Raw genomic sequence first — 10,607 nt, 5'->3', positions numbered from 1 at the left:
CGATCTGGTAAGCCGGAGTGATGGCGGTGCGGGGACCCCCGGCCGAACGCCGGCGGTGGAGGCGGCGACCGGGCCGCGACTGAGGCGCGGGCGGGCAGGGGAGGGAGCCCCGGGAGGTTTCTGACGAGCGGAAAAGCCGGGGGGCTGAAGCCCCGATCATCAAGTCCAGGAAACGCCTGCGAGCCGCTTGCGGTGTGAGGGGTGGTGATACGGGGTGATGGCAGGAAAAAGAGGAAGATGGTGACGGTTCCCTGAGGTGTTTTCGTTTTTATCTTTCCGATGTTTAAGCGGTTCCGAGTGTGGCGGGAGATGGGACGGGGATGAAAACCTCTGCGGCTGTTCTGGGATGAGAGCACGCAGAGAAAAGGGGAAGCCCTCCTCGCGGGGAACTCAGGGGATGGGTGGGGGGCAGGTGGGGAGTAGGTGACAGACCCAGCGGCCCTGCAGAAGCCAAGTCGATCGCGAGGGGGACAAGTCTGAACTTCCTTGACTTTTGGACTAGAGAGTCCCTCGCCTCTCTCAGGACCGTTGTATTTTTACCCAGCTTGTACTCCGTCTGCTGAGTGGCGTCGCCAGGTGAGCTCAAGTACCAGAGGGGGGCCCGTGTCTGACCTTGTGGCTCCCTCAGCAGTGAGTGATGGCCGATAAATTAGAGTTTGGGGGTTCTTTGTGAGGCGTAGCTTACAGAAGGGTTCTCAATACGCTGGTTCTCAATAGCTTCCCAGGGTCTTTTGCCTTAATAAAGGCTTCTTTTTTTTATACAGTAGAATTTGAATAGGCTTCTGCCAGGTGCTGTCTAGTCTGCACCTGCTGCAGAGTGGCAAAACTACTAAGAGCTAAAAAAAACCCAAAAAAACAAGAAAAGGTGTCTCATGTGGCCAGATGATGAGGGGAGACATGGTTTGAAGCAATTAGTGCTGATGGTTAAGTCAAATTGAAGGTAACTCTTGCCTGGAAAATCCCATGGGCAGAGCAGCCTGCTAGTTTGCAGTCCATGGGGTCGCTAAGAGTCGGACACGACTGAGCGACTTCCCTTTTCACTTTTCACTTTCATGCATTGGAGAAGGAAACGACAACCCACTCCAGTGTTCTTACCTGGAGAATCCCAGGGACGGGGGAGCCTGGTAGGCTGCCGTCTACGGGGTCGCACAGAGTCGGACACGACTGAAGCGACTTAGCAGCAGCAGCAGCAGCAGCACATGCTAGGAAAGTAATGCTCAATATTCTCCAAGCCAGGCTTCAGCAGTACATGAACCGTGAACTTCCAGATGTTCGAGCTGGTTTTAGAAAAGGCAGAGGAACCAGAGATCAAATAGCCAACATCTGCTGGATCATCAAAAAAGCAAGAGAGTTCCAGAAAAACACTATTTCTGCTTCATTGACTATGCCAAAGCCTTTGACTGCGTGGATCACAATAAACTGTGGAAAATTCTGAAAGAGATGGGGATACCAGACCACCTGATCTGCCTCTTGAGAAACCTGTATGCAGGTCGGGAAGCAACAGTGAGAACCAGACACAGAACAATGGACTGGTTCCAGATAGGAAAAGGAGTTCGTCAAGGCTGTATATTGTCACCCTGCTTATTTAACTTATATACAGAGTACATCATGAGGAAACGCTGGGCTGGAAGAAGCACAAGCTGGAATCAAGACTGCCGGGAGAAATAGCAATAACCTCAGATATGCAGATGACACTACCCTTATGGCAGAAAGTGAAGAGGAACTAAAAAGCCTCTTCGTGAAAGTGAAAGAGGAGAGTGAAAAAAATTGGCTTAAAGCTCAACATTCAGAAAACTAAGATCATGGCATCTGGTCCCATAACTTCATGGGAACTAGATGGGAAACAGTGTCAGACTTTATTTTTTGGGGCTCCAAAATCACTGCAGATGGTGACTGCAACCATGAAATTAAAAGATGCTTACTCCTTGGAATGAAAGTTATGACCAACCTAGATAGCATATTCAAAAGCAGAGCTATTATTTTGCCAACAAAGGTCCGTCTAGTCAAGGCTATGGTTTTTCCAGTGGTCATGTATGGATGTGAGAGTTGGACTGTGAAGAAAGCTGAGCGCCGAAGAATTGATGCTTTTGAACTGTGGTGTTGGAGGGAGATCCAACCAGTCCATTCTAAAGGAGATCAGTCCTGGGTGTTCATTGGAAGGACTGATGCTAAAGCTGAAACTCCAGTACTTTGGCCACCTGATGCGAAGAGTTGATTCATTGGAAAAGACCCTGATGCTGGGAGGCATTAGGGGCAGGAGGAGAAGGGGATGACAGAGGATGAGATGGCTAGATGGCATCACTGACGCGATGGATGTGAGTTTGAGTGAACTCCGGGAGTTGGTGATGGACAGGGAGGCCTAGCATGCTGCGATTCATGGGGTCGCAAAGAGTTGGACATGACTGAGTGACTGAACTGAACTGAACTGATGACGGTAACAGTGCAAACATGTTTTTCTGACTTTATTCAGACACTTTTTTTCATGACCCTAAGGTGTTCTGAACTCCAGAATACCTGAATACTCAGTTTCTCTCCCTGTGTGAATATTTTCTAAATGAATAATAAAAATAAAAGGGGAGGACTTTTAGTTTGGGAGGGTGGGATGTTAAAAATGCACATTCTCTGGACCCACTACCAACTGTTCTGATTTAATGGATCTGGATGTGATCCAGGAATCAGTATTTTAAACCAGGTTTGCAAGTAACTAATGTAGTTATCGTTTTAGCTATCTTACAACACCACTTGGAAACACTTGAAATAGATAGTGGCAATCTACCAGACTTATAAAAAGTATATTTTCTAAATTGTCTTTGATAAAGTTATTTTCTAGTTATTAGTGGGCTATTTCTTTTTGAGTAGAGTTTACATTTAGATATTTTTCTAAAGTTTTTTTTTTCTCATTTTCTCTTTCTTTTTAGATAGTATATTTTAATTGTATACTTTCTCACCAATTTAGAAGCTTCATTTTAGGTTTCTGTCACAAATTAATGTGTATTGATGTTTTATAATTGCATGTGTACTCTAAATGTTATTATATCCAAATGAATATATATGATTTAAATTTCATTATGTCCAAATGAATATATGTAGTTCAACAGTTAAGGATTTGTGCATATTCAAGGTAGCGTGTGCCAAAGAGTCCTCAAAATTGAATACATATGGTTTTTGTTTCCAGTGATACTTTCTCATATAGTGTTCAATCATACTTTAATCTGTAACATGTTTAAAAATACATTGTCTCATTTCATTTGACACATCTTTCACACAGTGAGGTAACTGACATTTAAAGAGCTTACATGATTAATATCACAGTTAAGTAAGTGAAGGAGAGTATCTTTCTGGTCTATACAGTTGCATCTCAGTATGCTTGCTTCTTTATGGTATAGAAATAAAGTAGAGGGAGACCCAGGAAAATAAAAAGGTGGAACTAAGCCAGTTCTTTCTCTTCTCTTTCATTCACTAACTTGGAAGAAAATCAGTAAAGAATAAAGGGAAGAATTAATTTTTTGAAGGATATTTCTGTTCACAAGTACGCATTTGTGCAACACATACCCCATGTTCTTGTAAATGAAATGCAAGTGTGCTTTGTATTGGGTTGGCCAAAAAGTTTATTTGAATGAACTTTTTGGCCAACCTTGAGTATGATAAAACACTAGAAACTTAAATTGTAGTGGATACAAATGAGGTAACAAGTTAATCTTCCCATAAAGAAGTAACTTCAGATTTTAAATTTTTTCTAAGTGCATTTCTGAGCTGGCAAGAAATCAAGGAATATATAAAGCCTCCTCCACCCCCCAAAATGGAAAGCCAGAACTTTGAGACTCAGTGCTGCTTCAGTGCCATTACCCTGACCACTTCCTCTGAACTCTGAAGACCTTGAGCTTCTGCTCTGACAACTGCATGGAGTGGCATAAACAAGAAATAAAACCCACATCTGCCCAAATAGAGGGAAGTAAAAGGGGCCCTCACCATAAGCTTGGGCTCCAAAGAGCTACATCTTAAATATAAGGAGAAATGAAATCCACCACAAGTAAGGGGAGAATGAACAAACATGCTAGGGGAAGGCAGGGGGAAAACTGCCTTGAGAATTTCTATGAGCTGTCCTTATACAGGGCAAATTCATGCTACCTGTGAAGGGAAAATCTTCAAGTGGAAAATTTAATTTGTAGCAATCTCAGGTTGGTGTGCTCTGAGTTTACAGGTAAAAACAAATATCCATCCCCTCTGGAGGGCTTCTCTGGTGGCTCAGTGGTAAAGAATCTGCCTGCCGATACAGGAGATGTAGGAGACATGGGTTCATCCCTGGGACAGGAAGATCCCCTGGAGAAGGAAATGGCCACACTCCAGTAGTCTGACTTGGGAAATTCCATGACCCAGGAACCTGGCGGTCTACAGTCCATGGGGTTGCAAAAGAGTCAGACTTGACTTAGTGATTAAACTACCACCATTACCATCCCCTCTGGAGGAATTCATTGTCTACACAGGCCCTAAAGAATTTTTGAAGATGAAGTGTCAAGAAAAATAAGCTAATAGTCAAAAACCACAGAACACACAAAGGCAACATGAATGCGATATTTAGAAATATAGATTATAGAATTAGGTCTGTAATAAGTGTAGATTTTTTTCAAATAATCAGGTATTATTTAAAATCACCATGTTTAAATGGGGCTTCCCTGGTGTGTCAGACAGTAAAGAATCTGCCTGCAATGAGGGAGACCTGGGTTCAATCCCTAGGTCAGGAAGATCCCCTGGAGAAGGGAACAGCTATCCACTCAAGTATTTTTTCCTAGAGAATTCCATGGACAGAGGAGTCTGGTGGGCTTAAGTCTAGTTCAGTTCAGTCACTCAGTTGTGTCTGACTCTTTGCGACCCCATGGACTGCAGCACACCAGGCTTCCCTGTCCATCACCAACTTCCAGAGTGTGCTCACACTCACGTCCTTCGAATTGGTGATGCCATCCAACCTTCTCATCTTCTGTCGTCCCCTTCTCCTATTGCCTTCAATGTTTCCCAGCATCAGGGTCTTTTCCAATGAGTCAGTTCTTCGCATCAGGTGGCCAAAGTATTGGAGTTTCAGCTTCAGCATCAGTCCTTCCAATGAACATTCAGGACTGATTTCCTTTAAGATTGACTGGTTGGATCTCCTTGCAGCCCAAGGAACTCTCAAGGATCTTCTCCAACACCACAGTTGAATAGCATCAATTCTTCAGCACTCAGCTTTCTTTTATGGTCCAACTGTCACATCCGTACATGACTACTGGAAAAAACCATAGCTTTGACTAGATTTACTTTTGTCAGCAAAGTAATGTGTCTCTTTTTAATATGCTATCTACTTTGGTCATAGCTTTGCTTTTCTTTGAAGGAGTAAGTGTCTTTTAATTTCATGGCTGCAGTCACCATCTGCAGTGATTTTGGAGCTCAGAAAAATAAAGTCTGTCCCTGTTTGCATTGGTTCTCCATCTATTTGCCATGAAGTGATGGGACCGGATGCCATGATCTTAGTTTTCTGAATGTTGAGTTTTAAGCCAACTTTTTCACTCTTCTCTTTCACTTTCAACAAGAGGTTCTTTAGTTCTTCTTCACTTTCTGTCATAAAGGTGGTGTCATCTGCATATCTGAAGTTATTGATATTTCTCCTGGCAGTCATAATTCCAGCTTGTGCTTCATCCAGCCCAGCATTCCATGGGGTCACAAAGAGTCAGACTAACTATCTATCTAACTCAGGAGTGAGCAACTAACACTTTCACATGTTTAAATATAAAGACTTAAAAGTATGAAAAAGAACAAGAAATTTTAAAGAATGGCCCCAAAGTTCAAAACATAATGAAATAGAAGTTTTAGAAATCAAATTAACAACTTGATGGATGAAGTGGTTGATTATATCCAGCAGAAAAAAATGATTATTGAATTGAAAAACCATTTTATGTCCTTTTTTTCCTTTAATCTCCCAATATCTTCTTTTGATCCTAACTCTTAGCTTTATATTTTACTAAATTGGAATAATCAGAATAATCCACATCTGTCCACCTACTAGTCTCTGACCCACATATTTTGACTTCTGTAGATTATCATAAACTGTTAGTACTCTTATCAGAGAACAATCCCTCCACTTGCATTTTGGTCCCATTCCTTCTTTCCAGTTCAAGGACATGGCTCCAGCAAATTTTCCCTTTCTCTTCTGGTTCATTGATTTTTTTTTTCCCCTTCTCTAATGGACTGTTGTTGTTGCTAAGTCATGTCTTGACTCTTTTTGTGATCCCATGGGCTATATATAGCCCACCAGGCTCCTCTGTTCATGGGATTTCTCAGGCAAGAATACTGGAGTGGATTGACATTTCCTTTTCCAGGGGATCTTCCCAATTCAGTTATCAAACCTGAGTCTCCTGTATTGGCAGGCGGATTCTTTACCACTGAGCCTGTTACTGTCATCATAAAACATGCTGTTAATTCTACGATTTTAAAGTTCTCTCTTGACCCACTCATCTCTTATGACTCTGCTTAGTTTTTCTCTTTTCTATAGAGAAACCCCTCAAAAGAGTTATCTTTATCTTTCCTATTCTGATCATTCAGCCCATTTCAGTCTGACTTTTGCCTCTACTACTTCTCCAAAATGGCTCTTGTCAAAATCACTAATGTCTTTCTTGCTGCTAAAGCGATTTTTTTGCTAAACCTAAGATTTAAAAACTATTTTGCAGACTTTTTTCATAGCTCATCACTCACTGTCTTTGACATACTTTTGTTTTTTCTTTTTTTTTTTTTTTACTTCCAAGATAGTATATTTTTCTGATTTCTTTCCTTTCTGCAGGCCAGTCTTTATTAGAATCCCTTGCTTGTTCCTAATTGTTTGAACCTCAAGGTTCAAATCTTACACTCTCTCTTCTCTCCACCTTGGCCATCTTTTAGTCTCTTGGCTTTAAATACCTGGAATTCAGGAGACCCGGCTTCAATCCTTGGGTTGGGAAGACCCCTGGAGAAGGAAATGGCAACCCACTCCAGTACTCTTGCCTGGAGAATCCCATGGAGGTTGGTGGGCTACAGTCCATGGGCTTGCAAAGAGTCGGACAGGACTTCACTTTCACTTTCACTTTCTTATGGTATTTAGTATCTATATCTCAGAATCTCTAGTCTAGGATTCTCAGCTTTAGATCCATATATCTAACTACTTTTTCAGTGTTTCCACTTAGATAGTTAATAGGTATCACAAATTTGATGTATTAAGAACTAAATTCCTGACTTTATCCCCCTCAAATCTGTTCTTCTCACTGTCTCCTCCCCCTTAAACATATGCTATAGCCACACTGACCTCCTTGCTATCCCTCAAAGATGGCAAATATCCTCTTGCTTTGAGTCCCTTGGACCTGCAGTTTCCTCTACATAGCTAACACACTTCTCATGTATTCATATGGTTCGCTCGCTCACTTTCTTAGGTTTCTGCTTAAGTGTCATGTTACCTGCCGTGTTCACTTACCTAAATTGTCACCTTCCATGATCATACAATATAAAAGAGAAACCCTTCATCCTCACCTTGTACTACTCCATATTCCTTTCAGTTCAGTTCAGTTCAGTCACTCAGTCGTGTCCGACTCTTTGCAACCCCATGAATCGCAGCACGCCAGGCTTCCCTGTCCATTACCAATTCCCGGAGTTCACTCAGACTCACGTCCATCGAGTCAGTGATGCCATTCAGCCATCTCATCCTCTGTCGTCCCCTTCTCCTCCCACCCCTAATCCCTCCCAGCATCAGAGTCTTTTCCATTGGGTCAACTCTTCGCATGAGGTGGCCAAAGTACTGGAGTTTCAGCTTTAGTATTCCTTCCAAAGAAATCCCAGGGCTGATCTCCTTCAGAATGGACTAGTTGGATCTCCTTGCAGTCCAAGGAACTCTCAAGAGTCTTCTCCAACACCACAGTTCAAAAGCATCAATTCTTCGGTGCTCAGCTTTCTTCACAGTCCAACTCTCGCATCCATACATGACCACAGGAAAAACCATAGCCTTGACTAGATGGACCTTTGTTGGCAAAGTAATGTCTCTGCTTTTGAATATGCTATCTAGGTTGTTCATAACTTTCCTTCCAAGGAGTAAGCGTCTTTTAATTTCATGGCTGCAGTCACCATCTGCAGTGATTTTGGAGCCCCCAAAAAATAAAGTCTGACACTGTTTCCCTTGTTTCCCCATCTGTTTCCCATGAAGTCATGGAACCAGATGCCATGATCTTAGTTTTCTGAATGTTGAGTTTAAGCCAACTTTTTCACTCTCCTCTTTCACTTTCATCAAGAGGCTTTTTAGTTCCTCTCCACTTTCTGCCATAAGGGTGGTGTCATCTGCATATCTGAGGTTATTGATATTTCTCCCAGCAATCTTGATTCCAGCTTGTGCTTCTTCCAGCCCAGCATTTCTCATTATGTTCTCTGCGTAGAAGTTAAATAAGCAGGGTGACAGTATACAGCCTTGACATACTCCTTTTCCTATTTGGAAACAGTCTGTTGTTCCATGTCCAGTTCTAACTGTTGCTTCCTGACCTGCATATAGGTTTCTCAAGCCTCTGCTTTAAAATTTTTCAGTGGTTTCCTGTGTAACTCAATGTGGTATAATACAAAAACATGCTTGCTGTTTGTCCCCTGTTGTTGGCACAGCGTTCCTAAAACCTTGGAATTTACTGAGAAATAGGAATGCTCCTTTCAGTCATACCTGAGTTTATGCTGTTGAGGTGACTTAGGTGGGAACCTCTAGAGAGCTTAAGGATGATGATCCTGGTCCAAAAAGGCCAAGTGCTTAGAGGATTAGAACTTTTGTCCCTTCCCACTGACCTCTAGGTTTGGGAGAGGGGTAAAGTAGTTTGAGCTCTGTAAAAACTCTTAAGAGAGTTTTTGATGGGTTTTAATGAGCTCCCAAATTGGTGAACACATAGACTTTCTGGGAGGGTAGCTCAGAGGCATGGAAATTCTGCACGTGCACCCCCAATACCTGTCCTGTGCATTTCCTCTTTTTGTCTGTTTTTGAGTTGGACCCTTTGCAGTAAACATAAGTAAAGTGTTTTCCTGAGTTCTGTAAGTCATTCTAGCAAATTATCAAACCTGAGAAGGAAGTTGTGGGAACCCCTGTTTATAGCCAGTCAGTACAGGTGATCCAGGGCTTGGACCGGTGTCTGAAGTGGGAGCAGTCCTATGTGACTGAACCCTTAATCTGTGGGTTCTGCTCCAATTCCAGATAATATTAGAATTGAATTGGGCACCCAGTTGATGCTGGAGAGTTGGAGAGTTGGCTGGTGTGAGAAAATATTTGACTCAGAAAAGCCAATATTTTAATAATAGGCCCCTAATTCTCCTTTTGTTATTGTTTAGTTGCTAAGTTGTGTCCGACTCTTTGCAACTCCATGGACTTCCCAACACAGATATTGAACCTGTGTCTCCTGCTGGGAAGGTGAATTCTTTACCAACGAGCCACCTGGGAAGACCCAGTTCTCCTTTTCCCTGCTAGATAATCTTCCTTGTTGTTTCCTGTTGTTCTGGGGCGGCATTGGGCCTTACTGCATCAGGGCCTTTGCATTTAGTATTCTCAGTGCCTGGAATTCTTTTCACCCTCCCCCTTCAAAAAAAAAAGCTTGATTTGCTCCTTCCCCACTTTAACTTTGGCTGAAACTTCAGTGAGACCTTTCGTACCTATCTCTCTTTAAAAATGAGCAGTCCCAGTTTTGTAACACCTGTCTCAGTTTTCTAGTTTTCCTCCATATTGCTTTATTATCATCTAACAGACTCTATACTTTGCTCATGCATTTTTTTTCTCTCCTATGAAAATGTTAACACCTGAAGGGAAGAGATTTTTGTCTTTTTTTTCTTTTCTTTCTTCTAAGGACAGTGCAGGGCTTATGTTAGGCCCTCAATAAATATGTTGGATAAATGAATAAATGAATGGAAAAAAGTGCAAATAAATTATTCAGAATGAAGCTCAGAAAGGTAACAGAATAGTAAATGTTATAGAGAGCTTAAGATACATGAAGAATAAAATAAGACGGTCTAGTATGGTGCGTTCCAGAGGTTAAAATAGAATAGGGAAAAAGCAATATTGATTACTACATTGAAAAAGACAACCCAGTAGAAAAATGAACAAAAGATATGAACAGAAATTTTACACAAGCAGAAAGACAAGTGTTTTATAAAACATTAGAATTTTGTACCTAATGGCACCCCACTCCAGTACTCTTGCCTGGAAAATCCCGTGGACGAAGGAGCCTGGTAGGCTCCAGTCCATGGGGTCGCTAAGAGTCGGGTATGACTGAGTGACTTCACTTTCACTTTTCACTTTCATGCATTGGAAAAGGAAATGGCAACCCACTCCGGTGTTCTTGCCTGGAGAATCCCAGGGACAGAGGAGCCTAGCGGACTGCCGTCTATGGGGTCGCACAGAGTTGGACACGACTGAAGCGACTTAGCAGCAGCAGCAGCAGTGCAAAAAAAAAAAAAAAAATCAAATATCCTTTACAATTTGTTCTCTGTATTCATGAACTTGGATTTGTTGTCGTTTTCTGTTCAGACTATACATGAAAGTGAGATCATACGGTTTTTATCTTTCTCTGAGTTATTTCACTTAGCACAGTGTCCTCAAGTTC

The 10,607-nt window shown here is 42.1% G+C and overlaps 1 protein-coding gene across 1 annotated transcript in view; it reads left to right on the top strand.

The window, feature by feature from the left end:
* The window catches only part of ERO1LB (ERO1-like beta (S. cerevisiae)), a 78,547-nt gene that overhangs the window by 7,234 nt on the left and 60,706 nt on the right, over positions 1–10,607 (top strand). The window lies entirely within an intron of this gene.

This window comes from Bison bison, unplaced genomic scaffold (genome assembly GCF_000754665.1).
Source record: "Bison bison bison isolate TAMUID 2011002044 unplaced genomic scaffold, Bison_UMD1.0 scf7180017864462, whole genome shotgun sequence".
Lineage (NCBI taxonomy): Eukaryota > Metazoa > Chordata > Mammalia > Artiodactyla > Bovidae > Bison > Bison bison.
This window is presented reverse-complemented; position numbering and strand designations above follow the sequence as displayed.